At 52.8% G+C, this 12,555-nt stretch overlaps 1 protein-coding gene across 1 annotated transcript in view; it reads left to right on the top strand.

Moving 5' to 3' along the window:
• Positions 1-12,555, top strand: part of tpd52 (tumor protein D52) — a 324,801-nt gene that overhangs the window by 117,337 nt on the left and 194,909 nt on the right. The window lies entirely within an intron of this gene.

A 12,555-nucleotide genomic window follows, 5' to 3' on the forward strand; every position in this document is an offset into this window, starting at 1 on the left:
ACTCCAAAAAATTTACTGAGCTGTGCTCCAGTCATATGCGCCCTGTGTAACACCTTAAATTGTATCAGGCTTAGCCTGGCACACGAGGACGATGAGTTTACCCTACTTAGGGCATCAGCCCATAGCCCCTCCTCAATCTCCTCCCCCAGCTCTTCACATTTCCCTTTCAGCTCATCTACCATGATCTCCCCCTCGTCCCTCATTTCCCTATATATGTCTGACACCTTACCGTCCCCCCACCTATGTCTCTGAGATCACTCTATCCTGCACCTCCTGCATCGGGAGCTGCGGGAATTCCCTCACCTGTTGCCTCGCAAAAGCCCTCAGTTGCATATACCGAAATGCATTCCCTTGGGGCAACCCATATTTTTTCCGTCAGCGCTCCCAGACTCGCAAACGTCCCATCCACGAACAGATCTCTCAGTTGTGTTACCCCCTACTCTTTGCCATGCTCCAAATCCCCCATCTATTCTCCCCGGAACAAACCTATTGTTATTTCTTATCGGGGACCGCACCGAGGCTCCCGTCTTTCCCCTATGCCATCTCCACTGCCCCCAAATTTTCAGTGTAGCCACCACCACCGGGCTTGTGGTGTATTTCTTCGGTGAGAACGGCAACGGCGCCGTCACCATAGCTTGTAGGCTAGTCCCCCTGCAGGACGCCCTCTCCAGTCTCTTCCACGCCGCTCCCTCCCCTTCTCCCATCCACTTACACACCATTGAGATATTGGCGGCCCAGTAGTACTCACTTAGGCTCGGTAGTGCCAGCCCCCCCCCCCTATCCCTACTACGCTGCAAAAATCCCCTCCTCACTCTCGGGGTCTTCCCAGCCCACACAAAACTCATAATACTCTTCTCAATTCTTTTAAAATAAGCCTTCGTGACCACCACTGGGAGGCACTGAAACACAAAAAGGAATCTCGGGAGGACCACCATTTTAACCGCCTGCACCCCTCCCTGCCAGTGACAGGGACACCATGTCCCATCTCTTAAAGTCCTCCTCCATCTGCTCCACCAACCGCGTTAAATTTAGCCTATGCAATGTACCCCAATTCTTGGCTAGCTGGATCCCCAAGTACCGAAAGTCCCTTGTTACCTTCCTCAACGGTAAGTCATCTATTTCTCTGCTCTGCTCCCCTGGATGCACCACAAACAACTCACTTTTCCCCATGTTCAATTTATACCCTGAAAAAACTCCAAACTCCCCAAGTATCCGCATTATCTCTGGCATCCCCTCCGCCGGGTCCGCCACATATAACAACAAATCGTCCGCATACAGAGATACCCGGTGTTCTTCTCCTCCCCTGAGTACTCCCCTCCACTTCCTGGAACCCCTCAATGCTATTGCCAGGGGCTCAATCGCCAGTGCAAACAATAATGGGGACAGAGGACATCCCTGCCTCGTCCCTCTATGGAGCCGGAAATATTCAGACCCCCGTCCATTCGTGACTACGCTCGCCATCGGGGCCCTATACAGCAGCTGTACCCATCTAATATACCCATCTCCAAAGCCGAATCTCCTCAGCACCTCCCACAAATAATCCCACTCCACTCTATCAAATGCTTTCTCGGCATCCATCGCCACCACTATCTCCGCTTCCCCCTCTGGTGGGGGCATCATCATTACCCCTAGCAGCCTCCGTATATTCGTATTCAGCTGTCTCCCCTTCACAAACCCAGTTTGGTCCTCATGGACCACCCCCGGGACACAATCCTCTATCCTCATTGCCATTACTTTGGCCAGAATCTTAGCGTCCACGTTCAGGAGGGAAATAGGCCTATAGGACCCACATTGCAGCGGGTCTTTTTCCTTCTTTAGGAGGAGCGATATCGTTGCCTCTGACATAGTCGGGGGCAGCGGCCCCCTTTCCCTCGCCTCATTAAAGGTTCTCATCAGTAGCGGGGCCAGCAAGTCCACATATTTCCTATAAAATTCAACTGGGAATCCGTCTGGTCCCGGGGCTTCCCCGCCTGCATGCTCCTAATTCCTTTCACTACTTCCTCCGTTTCAATCTGTGCTCCCAGTCCCACCCTCTCCTGCTCCTCCACCTTAGGAAATTCCAGCTGGTCCAGAAAACACATCATTCTCTCCTTCCCATCCGGGGGCTGAGCTTCATATAATCTTTCATAGAATGCCTTGAACACTCCATTCACTCTCTCCGCTCCCCGCTCCATCTCTCCCTCCTCATCCCTCACTCCCCCTATTTCCCTCGCTGCTCCCCTTTTCCTCAGTTGGTGGACCAGCAACCTGCTCGCCTTCTCCCCATATTCGTACTGTACACCCTGTGCCTTCCTCCACTGTGCCTCTGCATTACCCGTAGTTGTCAGCAAATCAAATTCTACATGTAGCCTTTGCCTTTCCCTGTATAGTCCCGCCTCCGGTGCCTCCGCATATTGCCTGTCCACCCTCAGAAGTTCTTTCAGCAACCGCTCCCGTTCCTTACCCTCCTGCTTTCCTTTATGTGCCCTGATTGATATCAGCTCCCCTCGAACCACTGCCTTCAGCGCCTCCCAGACCACTCCCATCTGGACCTCCCCATTATCATTGAGTTCCAAGTACCTTTCAATACACCCCCTCACCCTTAAGCACACTCCCTCATCCGCCAATAGTCCCATGTCCATTCTCCAGGATGGACGCTGTTCTTTTTCCTCCCCTATCTCCAAGTCCACCCAATGTGGAGCGTGATCCAAAATAGCTATAGCCGTATACTCCGTCCCCGTCACCTTCGGGATCAGCGCCCTTCCCAAAACAAAAAAGTCTATCCGTGAATAAACTTTGTAGACATGGGAGAAAAACGAAAACTCCTTACTCCTAGGTCTACTAAATCTCCAGGGGTCTACTCCTCCCATCTGCTCCATAAAGTCCTTAAGCACCCTAGCTGCAGCCGGCCTCCTTCCGGTCCTGGACCTCGATCTGTCCAGCCCTGGTTCCAACACCGTGTTAAAATCTCCACCCATTACCAGCTTCCCCGCCTCTAGGTCCGGGATACGTCCTAGCATGCGCCTCATAAAGTTGGCATCATCCCAGTTCGGGGCATATACGTTCACTAAGACCACCGCCTCCCCCTGTAATTTGCCACTCACCATCACGTATCTGCCCCCACTATCCGCCACTATGGTCTTTGCCTCAAACATTACCCGCTTCCCCACTAGTATAGCCACCCCCCTGTTTTTCGCATCTAGCCCCGAATGAAACACCTGCCCCACCCATCCTTTGCGTAGTCTGACCTGGTCTATCAGTTTCAAATGCGTCTCCTGTAGCATAACCACATCTGCCTTAAGTTTCTTTAGGTGTGCGAGTACCCGTGCCCTCTTTATCGGCCCGTTCAGCCCTCTCACATTCCACATGATCAGCCGGGTTGGGGGGCTCTTTACCCCCCCCCCCCCCCACCCCGCTTGTCGACTAGCCATCCCCTCTTTTTAACCAGCTCCTCACCCGGTTCCCACGTAGCTGTGTCCCCCCAGGTGGCGCCCCCCCCGCCCCGCCCACCCCACCCCATACCAGCTCCCCCCTTCTCCCCAGCAGCAGCAACCCAGTTAGCACCCCCCCCCACCCACCCCCGCTAGATCCCCCACTAGCGTAATTGCACCCCCCATGTTGCTCCCAGAAGTCAGCAAACTCTGGCAGACCTCGGCTTCCCCCGTGACCTCGGCTCGCACTGTGCAACGCACCCTCCTTCCTGCTTCCCTGTTCCCGCCATAATTATCATAGCGCGGGAACAAAGCCCGCGCTTCCCTTTTGGCCCCGCCCCCAATGGCCGACGCCCCCAGCTCCTCCACCTCCCTCCCTCCCTCCCCCACAAAAAGGGGAAGAGAGAAAAGTTACCGGGTCGCAGGATTAACAACTTAAAAATCATCTCTCCTCTCCCCCCTTTTTCCCCCCTCTTCGCCCCCCATATTCGCCCCACCACTTTGTCTCAAACGTTCTTTTTTTATATAACCCACTTATTCCAATTTCTCTTCGACAATAAATGTCCACGCCTCATCCGCCGTTTCAAAGTAGTGGTGTTTCCCTTGATGTGTGACCCACAGTCTTGCCGGCTGCAGCATTCCAAATTTGACCTTCCTTTTATGAAGCACCGCCTTGGCCCGATTAAAGCTCGCCCTCCTTCTCGCCACCTCCGCACTCCAATCCTGATATACGCGGATCACCGCGTTCTCCCACCTACTGCTCAGAGTTTTCTTTGCCCATCTGAGGACCATCTCTCTGTCCTTATATCGGAGAAATCTCACCACTATGGCTCGGGGAATTTCTCCAGCCCTCGGTCTTCGCGCCATAACTCGATAGGCTCCCTCCACCTCCAACGGACCCGTCGGGGCCTCCGATCCCATTAACGAGTGCAGCATCGTGCTCACATATGCCCCGACGTCCGCCCCCTCCGCACCCTCGGGAAGACCAAGAATCCTTAAATTCTTCCTCCTCGCATTATTCTCCAGCACCTCGAGCCTTTCCACACACCTTTTATGGTGTGCCTCGTGCATCTCCGTCTTCACCACCAGGCCCTGTATATCGTCCTCGTTCTCGGCAGCCTTTGCCTTCACGACCCGAAGCTCCTGCTCCTGGGTCTTTTGCTCATCCTTTAGCCCTTCAATCGCCTGTAATATCGGGGCCAACAGCTCCTTCTTCATCTCCTTTTTAAGTTCTTCCACGCAGCGCTTCAAGAATCCGTGTTGTTCAGGGCCCCATATTAAACTGCCACCTTCCGACACCATCTTGGTTTTTGCTTGCCTTCCTTGCCGCTGCTCTAAAGGATCCACCGCAATCCGGCCACTTTCCTCTCCTTTTTCCATCCGTGTCCAGGGGGGATTCACTTCTGGTTTACCGCACAGTGCTTTTAGCCGTTAAAATTGCCGATGGGGCTCCTATTAGGAGCCCAAAAGTCCGTTCCACCGGGAGCTGCCGAAACGTGCGACTCAGCTGGTCATCGCCGCACCCGGAAGCTCCGCTACCCTTCTTAAACAGTGGAACAACATTGGCTATTCTCCAGTACTCCGGGACATCACCTGAAGACAGTGAGGATCCAAAGATTTCTGTCAAGGGTTCAGCAATTTCCTCTCCAGCCTCCTTCAGTATTCTGGGGTAGATCCCATCAGGCCCTGGGGACTTATCTACCTTAATATTTCTTAAGACGCCCAACACCTCGTCTTTTTGGATCTCAATGTGACCCAGGCTATCTACACACCCTTCCCCAGACTCAACATCTACCAATTTCTTCTCTTTGGTGAATACTGATGCAAAGTATTCATTTAGTACCTCGCCCATTTCCTCTGGCTCCACACATAGGTTCCCTTGCCTATCCTTCAGTGGGCCAACCCTTTCCCTGGCTACCCTCTTGCTTTTTATGTACGTGTAAAAAGCCTTGGGATTTTCCTTAACCCTATTTGCCAATGACTTTTTGTGACCCCTTTCTAGCCCTCCTGACTCCTTGCTTAAGTTCCTTGCTACTTTCCTTATATTCCACACAGGCTTCGTCTGTTCCCAGCCTTTTAGCCCTAACAAATGCCTCCTTTTTCTTTTTGACGAGGCCTACAATATCTCTCGTTACCCAAGGTTCCCGAAAATTGCCGTATTTATCCTTCTTCCTCACAGGAACATGCCGGTCCTGAATTCCTTTCAACTGACACTTGAAAGCCTCCCACATGTCAGATGTTGATTTGCCCTCAAACATCCGCCCCCAATCTATGTTCTTCAGTTCCTGCCTAATATTGTTATAATTAGCCTTCCCCAATTTAGCACATTCATCCTAGGACCACTCTTGTCCTTGTCCACCAGCACTTTAAAACGTACTGAATTGTGGTCACTGTTCCCGAAATGCTCCCCTACTGAAACATCTACCACCTGGCCGGGCTCATTCCCCAATACCAGGTCCAGTACCACCCATTCCCTAGTTGGACTGTCCACATATTGTTTTAAGAAGCCCTCCTGGATGCTCCTTACAAACTCCGCCCCGTCTGAGCCCCTGGCACTAAGTGAGCCCCAGTCAATATTGGGGAAGTTGAAGTCTCCCATCACCACAACCCTGTTTTTACTCTTTTCCAAAATCTGTCTACCTATTGCTCCTCTATCTCCCGCTGGCTGTTGAGAGGCCTGTAGTAAACCCCCAACATTGTGACTGCACCCTTCTTATTCCTGATCTCTACCCATATAGCCTCACTTCCCTCTGAGGTGTCCTCCCGCAGTACAGCTGTGATATTCTCCCTAACCAGTAGCGCAACTCCGCCACCCCTTTTACATCCCCCTCTATCCCGCCTGAAACATCTAAATCCTGGAACGTTTAGCTGCCAATCCTGCCCTTCCCTCAACCAGGTCTCTGTAATGGCAACAACATCATAGTTCCAAGTACTAATCCAAGCTCTAAGTTCATCTGCCTTACCCGTAATGCTTCTTGCATTAAAACATATGCACTTCAGGCCACCAGACCCACTGTGTTCAGCAACTTCTCCGTGTCTGCTCTGCCTCAGAGCCCCACTGTCCCTATTCCCTAGTTCTCCCTCAATGCTCACCTTCTGACCTATTGCTCCCGTGCCCGTTAGGGGAGAGCTGATCTCCATTAGGGCCCACGAGAAGAGAGCAGAGGGAGAGGCTGGTGGGGGAGATGGTGAGGGTAGACAGGAGGTATGCGGAGGTGCCTGAGGAGGGACTGTTGAGGGAGAGGCGTAGCCTCCATGCCAAATTCGACCTCTTGACCACCAGGAAGGCGGAGGTGCAGTGGAGGAAGGCCCAGGGGGCGATTTATGAGTATGGGGAAAAGGCAAGTCGGATGCTGGCGCGTCAGCTTCGGAAGCGGGACGCAGCTAGGGAGATCGGGGGAGTTAAGGATGGGTAGGGAGTGTGGTGCGGAGTGGGGTTGGCATCAATGGGGTCTTCAGGGACTTTTATGAGGAACTGTATCGGTCCGAGCCCCCACTGGAGGAGGGTAGGATGTGCCGCTTTCTGGACCAATTGAGGTTTCTGAAGGTGGAGGAGGGACTCGTGGCGGGATTAGGGGCCCCGATTGGGCTGGAGGAGCTGGCCAAAGAGATAGGGAGCATGCAGGTGGGGAAGGCACCGGGGCCGGACGGTTTCCTGGTCGAATTCTACAAAAGATATGTGGAACTGTTGGGCCCGTTGCTAGTTAGGACCTTCAATGAAGCAAGGGAGGGGAGGGGCTTTGCCCCCAACGATGTCCCAGGCATTGATCTCCTTGATCCTGAGGCGGGACAAGGATCCCCTGCAGTGTGGGTCTTACAGGCCTATTTTGTTGTTAATCGTAGGTGCCAAGGTGCTGGCGAAGGTCTTAGCCACGAGAATTGAGGATTGTGTGCCGCAGGTGATCCACGGGGTTCGTGAAGGGGAGGCAGTTGAATGCGAATGTGTGGAGGCTCCTGAACGTTGTTATGATGCCGGCAAAGGAGGGGGAGGCGGAGATAGTGGTGGCGATGGACGCTGAGAAGGCCTTCGATAGGGTAGAGTGGGGGTACTTGTGGGAGTTGCTGAAGAGGTTCGGGTTTGGGGAGGGGTTTGTCAGGTGGGTTAGGCTGTTGTATGAGGTCCCGATGGCGAGTGTGGCCATGAACAAGAGGAGGTCTGAGTACTTTCGGTTGCATCGAGGGACGAGGCAGGGGTGTCCCTTGTCCCCCCTGCTCTTCGCACTGACGATTGAACCCCTGGCTATGGCACTGAGGGAGTCGAGGAACTGGAGGGGGTTGTTGCGGGGTGGGGACGAGCATAGGGTGTCGCTCTATGCGGACGACTTGCTGCTATATGTGGCGGACCCGATTGGGGGGAATGCCGGAGGTAATGAGGATCCTCAGGGAGTTCGGGATTTCTCAGGGTACAAGCTCAACATGGGGAAGAGCGAGTTGTTCGTGGTTCACCCAGGGGACCAGGAGAGGGGGATTGGCGAGCTCCCACTAAAAAGGGCTGAGAGGAGCTTCTGGTATTTGGGGGTCCAGGTGGCCAGGAGCTGGGGGGCCCTGCATAGACTTAATTTCACGAGGCTAGTGGAGCAAATGGAGGAGGAGTTTAAGAGGTGGGATGCGTTGCCGCTGTCCCTGGCGGGTAGGGTGCAGTCAGTTCAGATGACGGTGCTCCCAAGGATTTTGTTCCTGTTCCAGTGCCTCCCCATTCTTATCCCGAAGGTCTTCTTTAGGCGGGTCAACAGGAGCATAACGGGGTTTGTGTGGGCGCGAGAGACTCCGAGGGTGAGAAGGGTGTTCCTGGAGCGGAGTAGGGATGGGGGGGGGGGGGGGACTGGCACTGCCCAACCTCTGTGGGTACTACTGGGCCGCCAATCTGGTGATGGTGCGCAAGTGGGTGATGGAGGGGGAGGGGGCTGCATGGAAGTGGCTGGAGACGGCATCTTGTGAGGGTACGAGTCTGGAGGCGCTGGCAACGGCACCGCTGCCTCCAATGAGGTATACCACGAACCCGGTGGTGGCGGCTACCCTCAAAATCTGGGGGCAATGGAGGCGGCACAGGGGGGAAGTGGGGGCCTCGTGTGGATCCCAATACGGGGGAACCACCGGTTTGTCCCAAGAAGCATAGATGATGGAGGGTTTTCGAGGTGGCACAGGGTAGGGATAAGAAGGTTGGGGGACCTGTTTGTGGATGGGAAGTTCACGAGCCTGGGTGAGCTGGAGGAGAAGTATGGGCACCGCCCAGGGAACACCTTTAGGTATTTACAGGTAAGGGCGTTTGCCAGGCAGCAAGTGGTGGAATTCCCGTGGCTGCTGCCATGCACCGTACAGGACAGGGTGCTCTCGGGGTGGGGGGGTGGTTGGAGGGGTTGGAGAGGGGAAGATCTCGGCAACTTACCAGGTGATGCAGGAGGAGGAGGCCTCGGTGGTGGAGTTGAAAGGTAAGTGGGAGGAGTTGAAAGGTAAGTGGGAGGAGGAGTTGGGGGAGGAGAACGAAGAGGGGACGTGGGCAGATGCCCTCGGGAGGGTGAACTCTTCCTCTTCGTGCGCGAGGCTCAGCCTCAGACAGTTTCAGGTGCTGCACAGGGCACACATGACCGGGACAAGGATGAGCCGGTTCTTTGGGGGTGAGGACAGGTGTGTTAGGTGCTCAGGGAGCCCAGCAAAACCACACCCATATGTTCTGGGCATGCCCAGCACTGGAGGAATTTTAGAAGGGTGTAGCGAGGACGGTGTCGAGGGTGGTAGGATCCAGGGTCAAACCGGGCTGGGTGCTCGCAATATTTGGGGTTGCAGGGGAGCCGGGAGTGCAGGAGGCGAAAGAGGCCGGTATTCCGGCCTTTGCGTCCCTGGTAGCCTGGCGAAGGATTCTTCTTCAGTCGAAAGATGCGAGGCCCCCAAGCATGGAATCCTGGATCAACGATATGGCGGGGTTTATTAAATTGGAGAGGGTGAAATTTGCCTTGAGAGGGTCGGTACAAGGGTTTTTCAGGCAGTGGCAACCGTTCTTGGACTTCCTGGCAGAACGGTAGACAATGGTCAGCAGCAGCAGCAACCCGGAGTGGGGGGGGGGGTTCTATTTTATTTTTGTTTGTTTACACTGGGGGATCTGAGGGGGTGTATATGTTTGCTATGTGTTAATTCGGGGTGTTAATTTATTATTTATGTCTCGGGGGGAGGGGGGCACGGGGGTTGTTTTATTTTGTTCTGTATTTAATTCTATTGGGTTCCTTTTTCATTTTGTTGTTGATATTTTGTGAAAACCTCAATAAAAAGTATTTTTAAAAAATAAATAAGCGGATTGCGTTCAAAGTGGGGAGCGAGGTGCAGGTATATGATGGTGAGTGGGAAGTTGGAGGGGATGTCTGTGGTCCTGGTAAACTTTTATGCCCGAATTGAGATGATGTGGATTTTTTGAGGAGGGTGTTGCAGAAGATTCCTGACCTGGACTCTCATCGGCTGATTATCGGGGGGTGATTTCAATTCAGTCATAGATCCAAGTTTGGACCGGTCGAATCCCAAGTCGTCGAGGATGTCGGCAACGGCAAGAGAGCTGAGGGGTTTCATGGAACGCATGGGGGTGGATGGACCCCTGGAGGTCTGGGAGGCTGAAGGTGAAGGCTGTACTTTCCGATTGACTGTTTTGTGAGGACAAGGTGCTGCTGGAGAGGGTGAGTATTCGGCGGTCATGGTCTTTGACCACGCCATTCATTGGGTGGATTTGCGGGTGGTTCAGGGGGAGGCCCAAAGGCTGCAGTGGAGGCTAGACTTGGGGTTGCTGGCAGTGTGAGAGGGTGTGGGCTGCCTTTCGGGGTTATGTGAAGTTGAATGACACGGGGAGGTCACAACCGCTAGGTTGTGGGAGGCTGTAGTTAGATGGGAGTTTATTTTGATTCGGACGGACAGGGAGAAGGTGGAGCAAGAGAAGAGGGCAAGGCTGGTGGATGAGATTTGGAGGGTGGACAGGAGGGATTCGGATATGCCGGAGGCAGGGTTATTGAAGGAGAGGCAGAGGCTCCAGGTGGAGTTTCGGCTAGTCTCTACGGGGAAGGTGCTGAGCCACTTACGGAGGGCCAGAGGGGCAGTGTATGAGTATGGGGAGAAGGCAAGCAAGATGTTGGCCCAGTAGTTGAGGAAACAGGCAGCGGCGCGGGGGATTGATAGAGTGAGGGATGATGAAGGTAAGGTGGTGATGGACCCAGAGAGGGTGAACGGGGTATTTGAGGGCTTTTATAGCAGGCTGTATGAGTCGGAGCACTGGACCGGGGAGGAGGGGATGTGACGGTTCCTGATGTGTTGGATTTACCCAAGGTGGAGGAGTGGCTGGTTTAGGGCCTGGGGCCCCAGTTGAGCTGAGGGAGGTGATGCAAGCAGGGAAGGCCCTGGGGCCGGATGGGTTGCCGGTAAAGTTTTATAAAAACTTTTGAGTGGACCTGGGGCCACTGCTGGTGAGGGTATAATGAAGCTAGGGAGAGGGGGCACAATCGCCACATTGTCGCAGGCTTCCATCTCCATGATTTTAAAGAAGGATAAGGACCCAGAGCAATGTCGTACTGCCCAATATCATTATTGAATGTAGGTGCCAAATTATTGGCGAAGGTGATTGCATCGCAGATTGAGGACTATGTTCCGTGGTGATAGGCAAGGATCAGGCGGGTTTTGTGAAGGGAAGGCTGATGTCGGCGAATATGCGGAGGCTACTCAATGTAATTATGTGGCAGGTAGTTGAGGTGGTGGTGGCAATGGATGCGAAGCAGGTTTTTGGTCCATTGGAGTGTGCGTATTTGTTGGAGGTGCTGCGGAAGTTCGGGTTCGGGCAGGGGTTTATGGATTGGGTCTGGCTGTCGTACAGGGTACCACTGGTGAGCGTGCAGACAAACCGAGTAAGTTTGGGATACATGGGCTATACTGTGGGATGAGGCAGGGGTGCCCGCTCTCCCTGTTGCTTTCGCAATAGAACCGTTGGCAATAGTGCTTCGGGCATCAAGTGATTGGAGAGGGATTGGGGGGGGACATAGAATCTCACTTTATGTGGACGACCTGTTATTATATGTCTCAGACCTGTTGAGCAGCATTGGGGGTATTATGGAGATTTTGGGGAGAATTTAGCTGGTTTTGGGGATATAAGCTGAATATGGGAAAGAGTGAGGTGTTCCCGATTAATGCCAGAGGGCAGGAAAGGAGACTGGAGGAGTTGTCATTTAGGGTGGTGACGACAAGCTTCAGGTATCTGGGTATCCAGGTGGCACAGAGCTGGATTTGGACAGCTGGATTATGAAGCAATGCACCTGTATTATTGAATCTGCTTCCACCATCCTTTCAGTTAATGCACTCCAGATCAAAAGAACTTGGGTTTCCTCATGTTGCCTTGGTGCTTTTGCCAACCATCTTGTGGCCTTCTGTCAATGAAAGCAGTTTTTTCCTTATTCATTCTCTCAAATTCCTTCATGATTTTAAGTAACTCTATTAAATCTCCCCTTGTTCTCCTTTCCAACTGAAAAGATTAACTCTAGCTTCTCCAGTCTCTTCACATCACTAAAGTCCCTTGTCACTGGTTCATTCTAGTAAATATCCTCTCCACCTGGACCATCACTCTGGAGTGCGGTGCTCTGAATTGAACATACTACTTCAGTTGGGGCCTAACCAGTGTTATATAAAGTTAACTGTAACTGCATTTTGTTTGTTATTTCTACAACCTTGTTTCCAAACAAAACTGTAGTACTATATCATGGTGATCTACACCACTTGCGTGAAACAGTATTCGTTGAGCTTATGAACTCAGCGTCTCATGCCATTAAGGTCAGCTTTAACGGCACTATGTATCTCCAAATGCATGGTGTTGCCAGTGGATCCCCTTTACACCCAGCTCGCACAAACATCTTGGTTGAGTTCCTTGAGAAAACTGTATGTGATAGAAGGACATCAAACTTGCAAACCCTTGCATATTTCTGATGTGTGACTAAATATGTTTAAATCTGTAGCAGCATGTAATAATTTCCTTACGTGCCTTATTGGCCTCACCCTGCACTCATTCACCTTTTGAAATGGAGCATGCAATGATATCCACATTAACATATCTTGGTGCAATCACACACACACTGATGGACAGGTAGACGGACCAATCAACACACACACAACATCACAGCCAATCACCAGT

Source organism: Scyliorhinus torazame, chromosome 11 (genome assembly GCF_047496885.1).
Source record: "Scyliorhinus torazame isolate Kashiwa2021f chromosome 11, sScyTor2.1, whole genome shotgun sequence".
NCBI lineage: Eukaryota > Metazoa > Chordata > Chondrichthyes > Carcharhiniformes > Scyliorhinidae > Scyliorhinus > Scyliorhinus torazame.